Here is an 18,123-nt window from a genome sequence, read left to right on the forward strand (position 1 = left end):
GGGGGGGTGCGCTGGGCCGCGGGGCCGGGAGCCGGTCCGGGGTCGCGGGGCCGGGCCGCCGGGGGGTGCGCTGGGCCGCCGGGGGCCGGCAGTGCTGGGCGGGCCGGGGGTGGTCGGCCGGGGGCCGGGGCTGGCACCCCAGGGCCCGAGCCGACCCAGGCTGGAGCCGCCGGGGGGCCAGCCTGGGCCGCGCCTCCTCCCCCCACACTCCCCCTTACCTGCTTCAGGCTTCCCACGAATTAAATGTTCGTGGGAAGCAGGGGAGGGGGCGGAGTTGGGGCATGGGCGGGGCTGGGGGCGGGGCTGGGGCCCTGTGGAGTGTCCTCCATTTGGAGGCACAAAATATGGTAACCCTATGCAAAGGTCTTCCAGGGGGTACACATTTTCCTGGTTGAGAACCACTTGGCTAGAAAATCCATCCTTTTTTCTTGCATATTTTAAAATCCAGTGACTGGTGCAACCATCTAACCATAGCCAAAGATTTCATACAGGGAAACTAATTCTCTCTATCTCTGGTAGATCTGCTAGGGTAGAATATATTTCCTGAATAAAAGGAAGTAAAATGTAACTACCCTGCCTCCTGTTACCCAAGAACGGCCAGTCTAAGGTGAGGACTAAGAGAACAGCAAACATAGGGCCTGATCCTGCAGTTGGCTCTGTAGGGGTGAAACCTTGTGCCTGCATAGTGCACTGTGTAAAAGCAATGGGCCTCCATGCAGATGCAAGGGTCTGCTCATATAAATCCAGCTGCAGGATTAGGGCCATGGATTAATCTCCTTGGGACAGGGAGCGGTCATGTTGGTCCATAAAGTGCAGTACATGGCTGTGTTTCAAATGGTAATTTGAGCAGTTTAGTAGCCAGGCAAAGAGTAGGATGTAGAAATGCACTAATGCAGTGGCAGTGCATGCACTTTGAAATGGCTTTTATATGTGCATTTCAAGCATAGTGCAGGTAGCAATGCAGGGGCAAGCAGCAGAAGCAACTATGGTTGCAGGGAGGCTGTCCAGTAGGGTGTGTGTACTTACCCAATTCCCTGCTCATTTGCAAGTCTGGGAATAGATGTGAACACTGCAGTATTGCCAATCTCGAGCATTCAGAATTCATGAGGAAAAAAATGACATTTAAAAAAATAAATGTTGGGTGCTTTTTATTTGCCATCCAGTTCTTGAGCCTACAGGGTGCACTGGGTCACATTTTCAAGCATTCCTCTGAAAACATGAGTGCTAGAAATGTTTTTTTTTTTAAACTATATCTGATATTCATCTGTAGTAACATGAATCCAGGAGCTGGGGCTTTAAGAAAAACACCAAATATCACAGGAGTCATGGGGAAAAAATTGCAAGAGTTGGCAACCCTGACAATGCCTTTTCTCTGATCACAGCCTTCAGTGTAGAAGTTGGGGTTTGCTCTTCTTTTCTAAAGCATCTTTGGTAAGGAATTCAAACCAGCAAAGACGAATCCTTCAGGATCATTTAAAGAAATGCACATTAAAATTCTCAGTGTATGCAGCATTCATGGTAAGCAAGAGTTGTGTGACGCTTATAATATTAATTGTACGTAAATGTACAGTATGTGTATAAGGGTTGCACTTGGTTACTATCTTGATTCTAATTGCTTAAGGAAAAGGTTGGATTGTACCGTGAATTGCTCGCATGCATGTCTTATTTAAAGTGCTCTTTGGTATGTGGACTCTCGTGATGTGACTTGAATTGGAATAGACAGAGCAGTAGAGGCTCCGCGGCCAGAGAGCTGATCTGACAGCTGGAAGTCAGAGCTTGTCCTACTGGAAGTCAATGTTTGCCCTTTTGGAAGTGATTGGTTTAAAAGCCTTTTAGGAAGGAATAGTTTGGGGGCAGTTTAACTGTTTAAGATAAAGGTTTAGAAGCACAGGAGACGGTGGCATGAGAAACAAGTAAATACCGCACCTAGACAGTATGGTGATCTGCAGGTTTTAAAAATCGTGTGTGTGTGTGTGTGTGTGTGTGTGTGTGTAAATAGCCCAGCGTGATCTCTTGCCCCTTGAATAGCCATTCGGAGTTTTTTAGCTAACTCGTGGTTGACTAAAATATCTGGTAAGACATTAGTATTGTTGCCTCTTTCCTATAATGCATCCAGCTATCTGAAACAGCGCAACACTCAGGGATGGTACCTAATTTCAGACTATGGAAAGAAGTTGCCTGTTACTAGGTCTGGTCTTCCTGTCCTCATGGTAGATTGCTCTGATAGCAACTGTTTGAATAAGACCAGGCATGAAAATCTGTCACTTGAAAAGGTTAAAATTACAGGGCAAGATGTTAGGAATCTCTCTCTCGCCTTCCCCTCCAACCTTTCTGAATCCTTGTTCAGAATTTCAGGGAAATTCCTGTTGGTGTCTTCAGCCTCCCCCCGTTCCTCCTGCTGGGATCATCGCTGGTGCTCACTGGAAGTGCCGATGTGTTGGGAATAATATATGCTGTATTATGGGACTTTTACATTGCTTCAAAATAAAGCCTTTAGATTGTCCTGTTAGTTTGGATGTTGATTGTGAATGGCAGCTAAATAAAATGCCCACTGTTTAACATCTTTAGGTTTGTACACATGCACACACCATAAGAAAAAATGCCGGCCGAGAGGTTCTAGCCACCCTTGATTTAACTTTAAAATGCAAGAGAGTTAATGCATGCCCCAGCATAACTAGAGGACAGCAATACGATTCAATAGAACCTGCCCCCAGAAAACCAGGCAACTCCGAAGATCAAATTTATCTCTTTCCTGATGTCTTCCTTCAGTGTGTTACCTCTTTCTGTCTGCTTCCTCGCACAACCTAAATACACAGTAATCAAGGGCAGGCATTGCATAATTTGCTGTCCTTCTCTCCTGGGTATACGTGACTGGGGTGAGGTAGGGAATGGAAGTCTGATAGACGGAACTGCAAGAATGCACAGTATAAGAAAATATAGAAAATAGAATACACGCTAACTTATCTTAATGGGGCAGAAGATCTCTAAAGGCTTTACTGGAATATCTCATCATGCACTTGTTAGCGATGTACTGTGTGGTAATATTTTGTGTGTATGTATCTGCATGCACGCACAGGTGCTGAAAGTTCTGAATTTTGTCAGCTCTCCACTTCAAATAGCTAGTGCCTTTCTGAAACTGGATTTGCTTCAAAATGGTCAGGCTGTGTGACTTATAGTCTGTGGATTGCAAACCCTCAATTGCTGTTTACAGGTATCACTGGCTGTATGTGCTAGCCAAGAAAACTGGCTACTGTAATTATGGAATTAAATGTAAATCAATTCCCTCTTAAAGAGACACACACCCTTTTATTTGGTTTTGTCAGTAATCTCTTTTCCTTGCCTTCCTGTGGGACAACCACAGATATGGCAGTATGCTGAGGTTGGTCTGGTTACAATAACACTTCCATGTGCAGAAAGAGAACAAATTCCTCTCTATTAATTACACGGAGTGCTATGAAATTGTTGTGATAAGTCATTCTCTATATCCACTGAAGGTAGGACAAGAAGTAATTGGCTTAATCTGCAGCAAAGGAAAATTAGATTGGATATGAGCTTTCTAAGGATAAGGATAGTTAAGCACTGGACTAGGCTTTGAATGGACATTGTGGAATCCCCATCATGGGAGGTTTTTAAGAATTGATTAGACAAACACCTGTGAGGGATGGTCTAGGTTTACTTGCTCTTGCCTCAGAGCAGAGGGCTGGACTAGATGGCCTCTGGAGGTGCTGTCCTGCCCAACACTTCTCTGATATTGGTGCTGACTCTGACAGGATCAGCTACTTAAAGACTAGGCACCTTGGTTTGAAAATTCTGCAGTTGGGCTAGTTAGTCCCTCTGTAGGTACCCAAGTAAAAATGGCCTGACTTTCATTTAGGTACCTAAATAAGGACGTAAGAACCCGACTTTAGGCACCCCGGTTTGAAAACTCGATACTTAATATCGTTGACTCTTTCAGAGCCAAAGAGCTCTTAGCTGAAGCAATTCAGTGCCACCTCCACATCCCCGTAACCTCATGGAGGAAGTCGGTGGACAGTAGTGAGGGAGGCCAGGAGATCAGCATCTACATGGATCCCAACTTGCTACACAAGTGTTTCAGGTAGTTGCTGTTCTTACACCCTGCCATAGTGAGGCTACCAGGATAAGTGGGGTGTGAACAGGAGCCTCGCCCCAGGTTGGGGTGCTGGATTTTGCACACGCCCAACTTTTCTGCATTTCACCCCCACAGAACCTGATTTGCTCACTTAAAAGCCCTTACTCAGGCTAAACTGCCTGTGACATTCCTGAGGCTGTTTATGCAAAACTTCCTCCTTAAGACTCCCCACTGTTGTTGCTATCTACACTGCAGTATGGGTGGTAGCAGTAGTGGTAGACCAGCCAGAGTAGGCCTATGCCACATGGTGACCTGTCAGTGCTAGCATAGCACCACTGTGACTACTACTGGTGAGCTGCAGTGATGGGAAATCAGCCTAGTGCAGACAAGGCCTTAGCCTGTCTAGTCCCTGTCGGTTGTTTTCCTTGTGGGGTATGTTGTAAAGCAGGTGAATGTCCCATTTTTTTGCTTTCTCAGTTCTATACAAAGCAAGCACGTTTTATATGATGTCCATCTTGCATTCTTTCTGTACAGACCCTCTTAAAAACTTCATGGCCCTGTTGAGTTATCTAGTAATGGGGAAACATCTTGGCTAGCATGATGCAAAAGTAATGCAAAATTTCCCCTCATCTCAAAAAATACCTTGGTCTGTGTATATCTAGAATATAGCATGGCACATAAACCATTACTTTCAGACACAAAGGTCTGATGACATGCCCTCTGGGGCTACGCCAGTGGTTCCTTTTGGTAGTCAAAGCTTTTCTGTAGGAAAAACAAAAGCTCTAGTTACATCTGCAGCGGTCAGATGTGATACCTTTATCACAGTGTAGAATTTAACTATACATTTGGAGTAGTTGGAGAAATACCTATTATTTTTATCACAAGAGTTAACCAGAATACCAGCAGGAGGAACAATTTAACCTAAGCAGTTTCTGAGAATTTAGAGGTAGGGGAATGTACAAATGAATGGCTCTGATTAAGATAGGTCCAATGTGACTTTTAATCTTTAACTGTACTGTCCTTAAAGGAGGGGGGTGGGGAGTGTTGGCTCCGTTGATTGAGAACTCAAAGTTCATTGACATTTATTCTGTGAAGTTAGTTTGTGCAGAATAGCTTCTTGACCATGGAGTAAGTGATAAGATGTGACTAAGCGTGTATGTTACTGTGAAAAATCCTTGTGTGCATAATGGGCCCTTGTTAATGTGAACTAATAATTGCTGGGTGATCCCAGTGCAGACGAATGAAGGATACTGCATCACCTCTTTGAGAGCTAGCCTAGTTTTGATATGATTGAATGAGGTGTTTCTAGTGGGGGGTCCATAGGGATTGGTACGAGGCCTGTTGCTCGTCATTAGTTTCATCGGTGATTTGGAAGGAAGTATAAAATCCCTGCTGATTAAATGTGTAGGTGTCCCAACGATTGGGGAAACGGTAAATAAAGCTCAGGAGAAGGCAGTCCTACAGAGGGATTTGGGTCATTTGGTACGGTGGGCCCATTCAAACAAAATGAGTTTTAATACAGCTAAATGCACGGTCGTGCTTCTAGAAACCAGGAGTGCAGGCCATCTCTACAAAATGGGGGACTGTCCTGAAAAGGATTTCGGGGTCATAGGGTACGTCAGCATAGAGCTAAAAGACCTGTGGTACAGCTGCAGCTGGCCCGGGCTCAGGTTTTGGGGCTATAAAATGACATTGTAGATATTCAGGCTTGGGCTGGAGCTCGGGCTCTCAGCCCCTGCGAGGGGGTGGGGCTCAGAGGCCAGGCTCCAGCCTGGGTCCAAATGTCTACAGGGCAGTTTTTAGCCTTGCAGCCTGAGTCAGCTGACCCGGGCTCTGAGACTCAGTGCCAGGATGGTTTTTTTAGCACTGTGCAGACATCCCTGTAGTGGACGGGCAACGCCATATGAGCTCCCAGTGTGGTGTTGTGGCAAAAATGGCTAATGTGATCCTTGGATGTATAAACAGGGGACTAATGAGTAGGAACAAGGAGGTGATTTTTACCTCCTGTACATGGGATGGTTGAGACTGAGACTAGAATACCGTGTACAGATCTGTTGTCCATATTTTTAGAAGGAGGTTGGAAAAACTGGAAAAGGTGCAGAGAAGAGAGAGAGACGTGCATTATTCAAGGACTGGAGGAAAATGCCTTACAGTGGATGATTTAAAGAGCTCAATCTGTTCAGTTCATCAAACAGAAAATTCAGAGATGATTTGGTTAGTGTTTACGTACCCTTCACAAGGAGAAAATACCAGGCTCTAACAGGCTCTTCAATTACTGGCAAAAAGCATAACAATAACACCAGCTGGAAGCTGAAGCGAGACAAATTCAAACTGTTTAAAAAAAAAAAAAAAAAAAAAAGTGCCGAATTTCTAGTGAGGGTGCGTCACCATTTGAACAAATCGCAAAGGAAGTGGTGGATGCTCCATCATTTGATGTCTCCAGATCAAGACTGGATACCTTTCTGGAAGATATGCTTTAGTCAAACACGAGTTACTGGGCTCAATACAGGGAGAACTGCATGAAGTTTAATGTCCTGTGATATACAGGAGGGCAGACAAGATGATCTAATGGTCCCTCTGTCTTTTAATCTATGAAAATGATTCTTCCTAGTTTGCAAGTGATACATACATTTATTTTAGTACCTTTAGATTTCATTGCCGCTGAAGAGACTTCAGCGCGCGCTCTGCTGTTAAAGCTTAATTTTCAAATTGGGGCAAGACGTTGGGGTGTGTGAGAGAGAAAATGACGACTGGGTTAGTAGATCAGAAAGACAAAAGCTACTGAGATGATGTACATATTTTTAATTATGCTGCAGGCTTGAAGTTTAGAAAGAGACATTTTTATTCCCAGGTTCAACGGTTTTTCGTAAGCAATGTCTTATTTGGAAAATCTGAGCTTATGTTTATTGAGATCGTGCCTAGAAGCCCCAGTCATGGAACAGGACCTCCTCATGCTAGGTGTTGTGAAAACACATCTTTCTATCCCCATCTGTAAGAATACCGGAAAGAGAACAATTTCAGCAGTTAGCACTGGGCCGGGGATTTTCATTCTCTCAGGGGTTAGTTATCTCCTTTGACTTCTGTGGGACTGCTCGCATGCTTTAAAGCCAAGTGCTTTGCTGAATTGGGGCCTTAGTTTCCAGACTTCTCCAACTTTGTGTGAGGATCACTTGACTACCCCCTCTCTAATGTGAGGGAGGGGGAGAGGGGAAGGGGAAGGACCGAATGTAAAAGAAACACTGCTACATTATATGCACTGATGGTGTATCCATCTATTCAGTAGGCTGTTAAGCATGCAACACTTCCTGTTCTTCGGTCAGAAATGTGTTTTTCCCATACATGAACCCTTGCCATGTGCATCTCAAATAACCATGTAGAGTGGATCAGTTGTAGAAGATATAAGTTGAGACCTTGCATACATCTATGAGAACAGAAAAACTTGTCACATAATGAACTCGCAATACCGGACAAAGAAATAACCGCTAGCGCGCTCTTCAACAATTCTAGCTGCTGTTCAGAAATGACCGAGCCTATGAAATAAATGGGACTAGGGAAGTGTGTGGGGATTTGGTTTTGTTAAACAGCATTTGCAAGCATGCTGCTTTCATTATTTGTGGGACTCTGTAACTGAAAGCTTAGTTTCCCCTTGCCTGGGAAGAAGGCGGTCACTTGAGAACCGCAAGTTGCCATAAGGAAACACCTGTGCCTGTTCCCACAGGCCAGCACTGCTGCACGCTTGCAACCAGCAGCACTTGTGGATTGGTTGCCTTGAAATTCTCTCACAAAATAGTCACGGTTTTAAAAAGTCTACGTTTGTCAACACATATGGCACAACTATCCACCCGCACACATTTCCTGTTCCTGGCCTAAACACAGGGGAAAGCTGTGGCGTTGCAGATAGCCCTGTGTTGTAAAAATTGGCTGACTTCTTACTGTTTTTGCAGTGTCAAATTGCTGACTTCCGAACTGTGGCCACTGCATTTTGATACCCTGTTGCATAAGAAAATAATGTGCCCGCTGTACTGGTATCTGCTTAGATACCAGTACAGATACCAGTATCTGCTTAGATACCAGTACAGAGGGCACATTATTTTCTTAGGATCTAAGCAGATTCCAGTGGGTTTTGCTGTACGGGTATGTGATGCTAGTTCTTAGGTCCTCCCCATTTGACCATGCATGTTCCTTGCCCTCTTGTGCACATAGATTATTGGTAAGAGGTTCTGGGGATTAGGGAGTAAATGACACATGAACGGGGAGGAAGTTTGCTTCAAAACTGAAATTTAAAAAGCATTCTATAAGCACAGCTGCTGGTTGAGGGGTTCCAGGGGTGTCCCCATTCTTCTCCTATTTGTGCTGAGCCCACTCAGTGGGAGCTGGCTTATGGGAAGGCTGTCTGCCTTTCAATTGGGAAAACTACTGCGTTCAGGTCCACAGACAGAGGAGGGAAGTATTAACCACACTGCTAGCAGCAGTTGGTACAGCGAATGGGACATAAATGGTAGGATCCTTGGACTAGCTCTCCCCACTAGCACCAGGATACTTCTCTAAAAGAAAAAAAGCTTGTGTGTGTGTAGGGGGGGGAGAGGGTATTTAGAATGAGACCTTTTATTTGTCATTTATACCTCTACAATGCATGTGTCTCAGTTGCTCCCTGCCATGAGCCACCTGATCTTGGGGATATGTCTTGATTTACTAGCGTAGTCCTGTACAGAACTTCTCCTGTAATTTTAATAAGGCCAGGCAATGTTTTTGGCTTGGGTTGGTAGAGCATGAGAGAACTGGCTTGTCTCCTGCCTGCACCATGCAGGAATATTGAGGAGACAGAATAATGTAGGGCCAGAAGGCACCTCAAGACTTCTCCTAGCCCATCCACCTGATGATGGTATGGCTCATTGTAAGCTCTCCAGCACCTGAGTGTAAGGGTTCCTTTTCCTCCATTACATTTTAAAGCAGCATTTGAATCACTGACTTGGATGCTGGAGACTCTTTTGGTACCAGAAAGACCATAGAGACTATCTGATTTGCCACCAGAATTGGAGAGATGGTTAGCCCCTGTCTTGCATGGATGCCCTTAGTTCATTGTCCACAGGGGCAGAATAACGATTAAAACCATTCAGCTCTTTGTTTGGGGTCACGCTTCCATTCTGTCTCGATTAGGCAGAGCCCCTGTCCTGGGCCATTCCCACACTTGTGGAATGGCAGAGACAGATTGTTCCATGGGCTGATCAGGAGGAGGGCTCTGATAATCTGTGGCCTTGTCTGCCCTGAGGATTTCCACCAATGGTGGCCAGCAACAGGGTCTGCAGTATTAATGCAAAACCCCTGCGTAGGCAGACAAAGCTGCTATAGGCTGCGACGTGCGCTTGCACTGATTTGAAGCAGGGATAAAAGGCACTGGTGCTAATTGGAATTTATAGAGGCTTTGCTGACCTTCGCAAGAGGTTTTCACTGATGGCACATCACCAATGGCTATAGCAGGCACAGATCCCTAGTGCAGACACAGCCTGGAGTAGACAGTCTGATTATTCTTTGGGTAGGGCTAGGTGACTTTAAAAAGAGTGATTTCCCTGCTCTGTCTCCAGTACAGGATGTTTCCGAGAGGCACAGCACCTTGCACCACAAAAGTGCCTCTTTCCATAGAAATGTAGGTCTGGAAGGGATCTCAAGAGGTCATCCAGGCCGGCCCCCTGCTCTGAGGTCCAAGTAAACCTAGACCATCCCTGAGAGGTCTTTGTCCAGCCTGTTCTTAAAAACCTCCCAGTGAGGGGGGGGTTCCACAGCCTCCCTTGGAAGCCTGTTCCAGAGCTTAATTACCCTTAGAGTTAGAAAGTTTTTCCCAGTATCCAACCTAAAGCTCACTTCTCCTTTTCTTCATTGGTTTCCTCATGTTACATGGGGGCATTGAACTTGGAGAGAACAGAGGCAGCTTGGGTTGTATAGAGAAACCCCTTGGGTCCTGTTATCGCTCTTTCTTGTTGTTAAAGATTAAACATGGCGGCTGTGTCTGATTCCCATCTCTGGGAGGCATGGGCCATGAGCTGTGGTATGTAATTTGTGTCTGATTATGTTCCCTTGACATTGTCAGAGGGTTCAGCTCTGCTGTTTGGAGCTTCACTTCCCTGAGCTGCTACAGAGGACGATGAGATGTAGTTTAGCCTGTTTAGTTTGGTTTCTCCAAAGCACGTATGATGGGACCTCTCGTTCAGATGCTGCTGTGCCAGTGGAGCCACTGAAGGTCCAAGTTTTAGTCTTACTGACGTGGAAGCATTTTCCACTAAGCTGAGTGACCCAACAAAACCCATTGTATAGGGAGTGTGATGTAACCACAAACTGTGCAGTTCTCTCTCCACCTCCTAGCTTCTGCCTGAGTGAAAATGGAACTCTGGCTTTAGCCCATGTCCCCAGCTGTGATTTGAAAGCTGCTAAAGCTGGCAGAGAGGGTGGTGGGTGGGATTGGAGCGGGTGAGGGGCAACACCTGAGTAAGAGTGTGGGCTAACTCTGCAGGGAAGACAGTCCTTTAGTGTAGGGTTGCCAGGTGTCTGGTTTTGGACCAGAATGCCCCAGTTGAAAAGGGGCCTGGTGGCTCCAGTCAGCACTGCTGACCAGGCCATTAAAAGTCCAGTTGGCACCGCAGGCAGTCTCCCTACACAGCTCCGCGCAACTCCCGGGAAGTTGCCAGCATCTCCCTCTGGCTCCTAGGTGGAGGGACAGCCATGGGGGCTCTGTGCACTGCCCCCAGCTTCAGCTCAGCTGCTCCCATTGCCAGGAACCGCGGCCAATGGGAGCTGAGGGAGTGGTGCCTGTAGGTGCAGGCAGTGCGGAGAGCCATGTGGTCGTGCCTCTGCTTAGGAGTTGGAGGGAGATGCTGGCAGCTTCCCGGGAGCTGCCTGATATAAGGGCCACCTGGAGCCTGCACCCCCTTCTGCATCCCAACCCCCTGCCCCAACCCAGAGCTCCCTCCTGCACCCCGAACATCTCATTTCCAGCCCCACCCCAGAGCTAGTACCTGCAGTCAGAGCCCTCACCCCCATCCTCACACCCCAACCCCCTGCCCCATCCCGGATCCCCCTCCTGCAATCTGAACCCCTCTTTTCTGCCCCACCCCACAGCCCGCACCCTCAGCCCACTGCCTGTATCCCCTCCCACACTCTAACCCCCTGCCTCAGCCCGGAGCCCCCGCCCACACCCCAACCCCCTGCCCCGGCCTGGAACCCTCTCCTGCACGAAACCTCTCATATCCGGCCCCACCACAGAGCCCACACCCCCAGCTGGAGCTCTCATCCCCTCCTGCACCCCTGTCCCAGCCTGGAGCTCTTTCCTGCACCCCAAGCCCCTCACCTCTGGCCCCACCCCAGAGCCCGTACCTGCAGCCGGAGCCCTCACTGCCAGTACCCCCCTCACCTCTGCCCCAGGCAAGTGAAAATGACCAAGTAAGCGAGGGTGGGGTGAGTGAGCGATGGAGGGTGGGGGATGGAGTGAGGGGGGGCAGGGCCTTGGAAAACGGGGGGGGGGGGGCAGGGAGCCAAACAAGGGTGTTCGGTTTTCTGCAAATAGAAAGTTGGCATACCTACTTTAGCGGGGAGCAGTCACTTTGGGGGACAAAACGAATAGATTAAGGCAAAGGCATGGGTTATATCTGAAAGCAACTGGAATTCTGTTTAGAACTGTCACAAGTGCCTCATTGTTCTTAAGAGCACTGGGAGTTGTCCTGTGTCAAGACTTGTGTAACTGCTCCTGTGAGAGGATCTCAGCAACAGGGTCGCGTGAGGTTTGCTTAGGAGCCACATGGAGTCAATTGTCTGCAGTTACGAAACACTGCTACATCAACATAGGAGGGTGCCTAGCGTCAGCAGAAGGGTTCTTCCTGAACTATACATCATCCATCCCATGGTGGCTAGCTTCCTACTGTGCAGTGGTTCTCTGTGCACTTTCAAATGGTTATTTGGAGCTGCAGAAGGGAAGTTGGATGAACCAACCAAAGGGCCACTCCTCTATCAAGCTAACTGCTTTCCCATCCCATTGTGTGGCAAAGTCACCATCATCCTCACCTCACCCATCCAGGTGGGGGCAATCACTGTTAAGCTAAGGATGCAAATGGAGGTGTTTGAAGAGTCCTGTGTCTGTAAGATTGGTGACCTTTATCCTAGATCTAGTCTGTCTACCCCTGACCTTGCTAGACATCAGTACTTTAGCTGGGTGACTATTTCCTTTGGGGAGAAAACCCTATCCCATTTTCCCACCACCAAACCTGCTCGCTCGCTTGCTCTTTCTCAAAATGCAGCAGCACCACTGCTGTTACAGCAACAACAACAAAATAAAAAGCATTCCTCCCAAGACAATAATTCTCTTACACTCTGGATCTTTGTCCCATAGTGCAACTCGCATGGCAGTGTGGATGGTTAGAACTGGGTTAACATCAGAGCTCACGAGCCTCATTTTGTCTCACCCTGTTTATCTGAATGAAGTCCTTTCTAAGGGCATTTTCCATGAATCAATAAATCTATCCTGTTTTCATGCCTTGGAGGCTTCATTTGCTCTACATACTGCACAAAATGTTGCCCTGTCCTGTGTCATGCTGCAGAGATTCCCACTTCTCAAGCGAGGGACATTATTGGAGTTCTCCAAAGGCAACATGTTCTGTAGATCTGAAAAAAAAAATTGTTAGTCTCTAAGGTGCCACAAGTACTCCTGTTTTTTTTGTAGATCTGACGTTTCTCTGTCTCTTTGGAAATTGCATTTCACAATTTGGGATCAAGGTAGGCATGTGTATGTAAAATAATCTCTCTCTAGGATGCATGTGGAGCTTGGGGGAATTTGTTAATATGCCAAAGAGTTCCTGATTTTCATAGGACTGAAGAAACCTAACCCAGAAATGGGGTTGTTATGGCTTTTGAAGGATAACACTGTTAGGAAATCTCCATTACAGGTACATTTCCCTTTCATATTTCAGCATGGCATTTCCTGCTAAGTGGAATTGAAAAATTCCTGTTGCAATGCACCACATTCTCTTCCTAACACTGCTTTTGCGAGTCAAAGAATATGCATCTTATACTAGCATGTGCATTTATTTAGGAGACTTAATACAGTAGCATCCTATGAGAGGCACCCTCAAATGCACAGCACTCAATCCACAGCTGCGGCATGCAGAGGGGAGGGAAAGGTGGCTTTCGGCCATCTTTGCACCACACCTGCTCCTGTGCTGACCAGAGTGAAACTGCTTCATTAGACTTTTGTTCTCTTACTACTTCATGTCTGTCCCACCCCAGAACTACTCTAACTCGTGCAGGCTAGAATGGTCCCTAAGGACTATTCCTCCAGCTCGGGATCTGCATGTTCCAGTTATGTACCCATCCCATCAGCTCCCCGATCTAAGTTCACTTGCCAAGAGAACCCTCAAGTAAGAGTTTTTAGGTCACTTTGTGCCTCTCCAGGATCAGGCCCAGGGCTTGAGACTGGGAATCTGGAAATATCCACAGATATTTCTGCTTTAATAGTACAGAAGTTGTACACTATACTCCCAGCATTTACCTTCTCCTCTCCCATCAAAAACTTTTCTTCCCTTTGTTTTAACACTTACCTGCTGTTAGCCCCTTTCTGCACCATATGATGTCTAATTTTGGAGAGAAATCCATATATCAGTGTTGATGGAATCCCTTTTCTCCTACACATGCCTTAGGCTAATTAGTGCCAGAGTCTGGTCCTACATATCGAGCTCTGGCCTGGAAGAAAATAACTCTGTTAGGGCATGCTCCAAAGCCCTTTGAAATCCGCTGAAAGATGGATGGGCTCGTTGTGGCTGAAGGAGAGGCCAGGTGGTTTTCTGAAGGCTGGCTAGAGCCTTTTTTAATCTGTGTTTGTATTTTATGTGCATATGCTTTTACTGTACTCCTTTATTTTTATGCACACTCTGACATGCAGTTATAAAAATGATGCAGCTCCCAGGGCTGGTACTCTGAAGGCTGGATACAGGACTGCTTTTCGCACGAGACAGCAGAATGGAACGAAATGCAAGGCCAAAGCACTGATGTGCTAAAGCAAATTGGAGTAGTAATATAATGATGTCATTTAAATAATCCCCAGACCGATTTAATCTCCAGTATCAGAGGGGTAGCCGTGTTAGTCTGAATCTGTAAAAAGCAACAGAGGGTCCTGTGGCACCTTTGAGACTAACAGAAGTACTGGGAGCATAAGCTTTCGTGGGTAAGAACCTCACTTCTTCAGATGCAAGTAATGGAAATCTCCAGAGGCAGGTATATATCAGTGTATCAGTATATCAGTCTCCAGTGTTCTTTCTCTGGATTTCCTCTCTCCCCCCTGGAAGGGGCTAACCAAATCAGGATTCACACTTGGAAAGGGAGCTTGTCTATATAACACTGGTATCTCTGGGTGCAAATGGGATTGGATACTTAATGGTGGTGACTCTCTCTCATGCACAAAGTCAAATTGATTGATTACCAAGGTTGGGTTTGAGATTAAATATCCCCTGGGCCATACTGATAGGTACCAGGATGGGGGAGGAGCAGAGAGGGAGGAAATGAGCTGTCTTCCTCTGAGGGAGGAAAAGAAGTGTCCATGTTTGATCAGGTGAGCACACCCCTTGTGGTTTACTCTGTTTACACAGTCCTTAATGTAATGTCCAGGCCCTACTCTAATCCACAGAGTAAACAATGCACCTTGTTTTCTGCAGTTGTAATGTGGGGAGGTCGTTGATGGGCCTTCCAGGTCTCCCTGCATGGCCGTCAAGCCTTGCCTGTGCTGTAGATAGCCGGGAAGCTGCCGTGCCCTTTTGTCTCATGTGCTCCCCAGAGCTCTCTGCGTAGGTAGGCTCCAGCCATTCTTGTTCTCAGTAGTTGAAGCCTGCATCAGCGGAGAGAGATTATACACTGTACTCCCCGACAGGGACTCTGTTTTTGTTCTTTCTTAACATCGCTTCATGTAAACATAGGTGGTTTTGAACCTGTCTGGTTGCTCTTTGTGTTTGGGGGAAGAAACCTAGTATTTCCCATGAACTCAGCTAAGAATTTGTAAGTATTGCAAGTTTAGAAATGTAGTCAGCCACTCGAGTCATGTGAATATCTGCTCAGAGCACTTGACTTTCATTGTGGTCTAATTTTAGCTAATGTCGACAGAATCCCTTAAGGGTACGTTAGACTTTAAACCTTTCCCCCCTCCCCCCTTCCCTTTTTTGGAAGGGTGTGATTCTTTTTTGGTTTCTCTTCTTTTGCAGACAGCACACACAAAAATATCACCTTGGCTCCCAATTACAGTCTGGCTAGGTCAAGTTTTTGAATTCTTACAAGATTTAATCAGGATAATTAGTTACTGTCTGTCTTTGTAACTTTGTTTTTGCTCCAGAGCTTCCAAAGGGCGTATTTGTCTTTCAGCGTTCTGTCTGAGCTTTGCCTAATGGTTTAGGACAGCATTTCATTTCCTCAAGTTCTCTGTCACGCTTATGTAGGTCGAAAATATGGGCCAGATTCTGCTTGGCAGGTACAAAATTGTGACTCTAGATTAATGCCTATGACTTCAAAGAACCACCCCTAATTTACACTGGTGGGAATGAGAACAGGATTTGGCCCCATGTCATTATGTAGCAGTAAATATTAAAGATGAAGATTGTATTTTTGATTCATGCTTACTGACCGAACCAATATAATGTGACTGCTTTTAATCAAATTTTAATATAGCCTCCTGGACTGGATAGTCTTGATTTATATCACCTGAATGCTACTTTTTTTTTAACATTTTCTAAAATTCTGATAGGAAGAAAGGGATTTTGGTTGTAGTGTTTGAATTTATTGTTTGAATATATAAATGGGAAAGGGATACTGCAAACTTAAAAACCACCCTTCTGTCTGAAAACATGTTTCTCAACTGAGATCATAATAACTGAGGGGAGAGAGTGAGACCTTGTCATTGCTCAGTATATTGCATTTGATTTTGTATAGCCAGTTTCCCCTTTTTGTTTGTGTGGGGAACAGGGGGAAAGCACACTGGAAAACAGGAAAATGTGATTGTAAAACCACAGCAGGAGGCGGGTGTGGTACTGAAATGACTTTAGACTCATCCTAACTAGCCAATTAGAAATTATATCTGATAATCTCCCTTTAACATTCAGAGGCACAAAGAGCAGTTGAGTAGATCAGGTCCCGTATTATCATACTGATGGGAGGGGAAACAATCTGAAAGGAAGTGTGACTAAACTGTGACTGGAAACTACACAGAATTTGCTCATTGCCTTTGTTTTATAAATGGTGGTGGAACAACCCCTGTGATTCTGAGGCACCTGTAGCCCTTATGTTCTATATCAATGACTGTAGGTTATTGTGTTGAATAGCCTGTATGTAAATTTAGGGGCTGATAGTCAAAGTGCATACTATTTTTTTATTATGGTTTTCTGCATGTGAGAGAGCTTGTGGCACCTTAGAGACTAACAAATTTATTAGAGCATAAGCTTTCGTGGACTACAGCCCACTTCTTCGGATGCATATAGAGTGAAACATACGAAAGCTTATGCTCTAATAAATTTGTTAGTCTCTAAGGTGCCACAAGTACTCCTGTTCTTTTTGCGGATACAGACTAACACGGCTGCTACTCTGAAACCTGTCATTTTCTTTTAGTTACTCCTGTATTGCACCCAATAACTTGAATTTAATTAGCTTTTATCATGAACTACTGCTGCATACTGTAGAGGCTCAGTCCTCATGGGATGAAACTCACCTCTGTGTGGAGGGCCAACACAACTGTTAAGTGGGGCCAATGGGGCCTAAATGGGACTTCAGTGATTTGCAGTCCTTGTGCTCGACTTCTGCAGAGGTGAATTTTGTCTGTGGACACCAAGAGTGATCTCTTCTCTGCAAACTGAACAGTGCTTTGGTTATAATTTGGAAAGCGGTCAGGGAGAGGAAGTGTTAGGTGAGAACTGCATGTCAGAGCTCCATGCTATCCTTGCACTGAAATTTGCAAATCTGATCTTAAATGTGTTTGGAAGCATCTTCCTGCTTAGGAAGATTATAATGTGATTATGCAGTGATTATAATGTGAATTTTAGCAGAAAAATTCTGTCTACAAGAGGAATTTAGGGTTTTTAAAAGATTTGAATCCTAATATTGGAGCACATAATTCTTAGGATCTCTTTTGGGCTAGAATCTGACATTCAAGTATGGTAATATAGCATTTCACATAGTTTACCTTTTCCCCCTTTCTCCCATTAGAAGACGTTTTGTATTTTAAGCATGTTTTCTGTTATAACAGTTCCTGGCATTAAAAGTCATCCTTCTAATGCACAGTACATTTTCTTATGAGCTTGCCTTGGGTTAGGAATTTAAGTATGTAGTGCTGGTCTTCTGATTTTGCTGTAAAAGTATGATCATTTTAGTGCATTCCTCTTTAGGAGTTTTGAAATGTGATAGCATATACTGTAACTGACTAATATCTGGAGGCAAAATGCTAGTTATCCACAGTTCTCTGAGCATACTAAACTGAAAAAATAAGAAAATAACTAGGGGGAGAAAAGAATTTAGCTTTTATTGATGTTTATCAGAGGGTAAAATGGCAAATTTACTGTGGGACTAAATTGGGAATGAGGTTGCCAGTGACACTAATCCAGTTCTAGAGTTCACTTCCAAAACAAACTTTTGATGGTGTGTACATTGTGTATTGGATTCCAGGGTTCTTGTCTGCCAGTGCTCAGAAATGTTAACTTCCCATGATTAAAGTAATCTCACTTTCCTTGTCCATCAGTCCAGCTCTTCTCATGAACTGCTATTGGTTTTCTTCATGTCCTATCCCCTGGTAGGGCACATGCTTACATTTGAAATGCTTTACATTTGTATGTTCCATGGGGTGGATGCTGTTTGTTCCATTAGGAAGCTGTGGCTGGAAGGGAACTTGGAAAAAAGCTGAACTTCTTCCTTTGAGGTTTCTTGTAAATAGGCAGTTTTACCATGTCTGGTTCACCATAGGCAATATGTACTGAGTTGCTGTTGACTGATTTTTGAGGAGTGACTACTTTTCGTGACTCCCCAGGACC

General features: G+C 45.4%; 1 protein-coding gene across 3 annotated transcripts in view; it reads left to right on the top strand.

Moving 5' to 3' along the window:
* DAAM1 (dishevelled associated activator of morphogenesis 1) overlaps positions 1-18,123 on the top strand; it is a 180,639-nt gene that overhangs the window by 20,201 nt on the left and 142,315 nt on the right. The window contains exon 2 of one of the 3 annotated variants that reach the window (XM_034767843.1): positions 12,795-12,847. The exons of the other annotated variants lie outside the window; for them this stretch is intronic. The gene's annotated coding sequence lies outside the window, so the exon portion shown is untranslated. The remainder of the gene's footprint in view (positions 1-12,794; positions 12,848-18,123) is intronic. 3 annotated transcript variants of the gene reach the window in all.

The sequence above is a fragment of the Trachemys scripta genome, chromosome 4, assembly GCF_013100865.1.
Source record: "Trachemys scripta elegans isolate TJP31775 chromosome 4, CAS_Tse_1.0, whole genome shotgun sequence".
Taxonomy (NCBI): Eukaryota; Metazoa; Chordata; order Testudines; family Emydidae; genus Trachemys; species Trachemys scripta.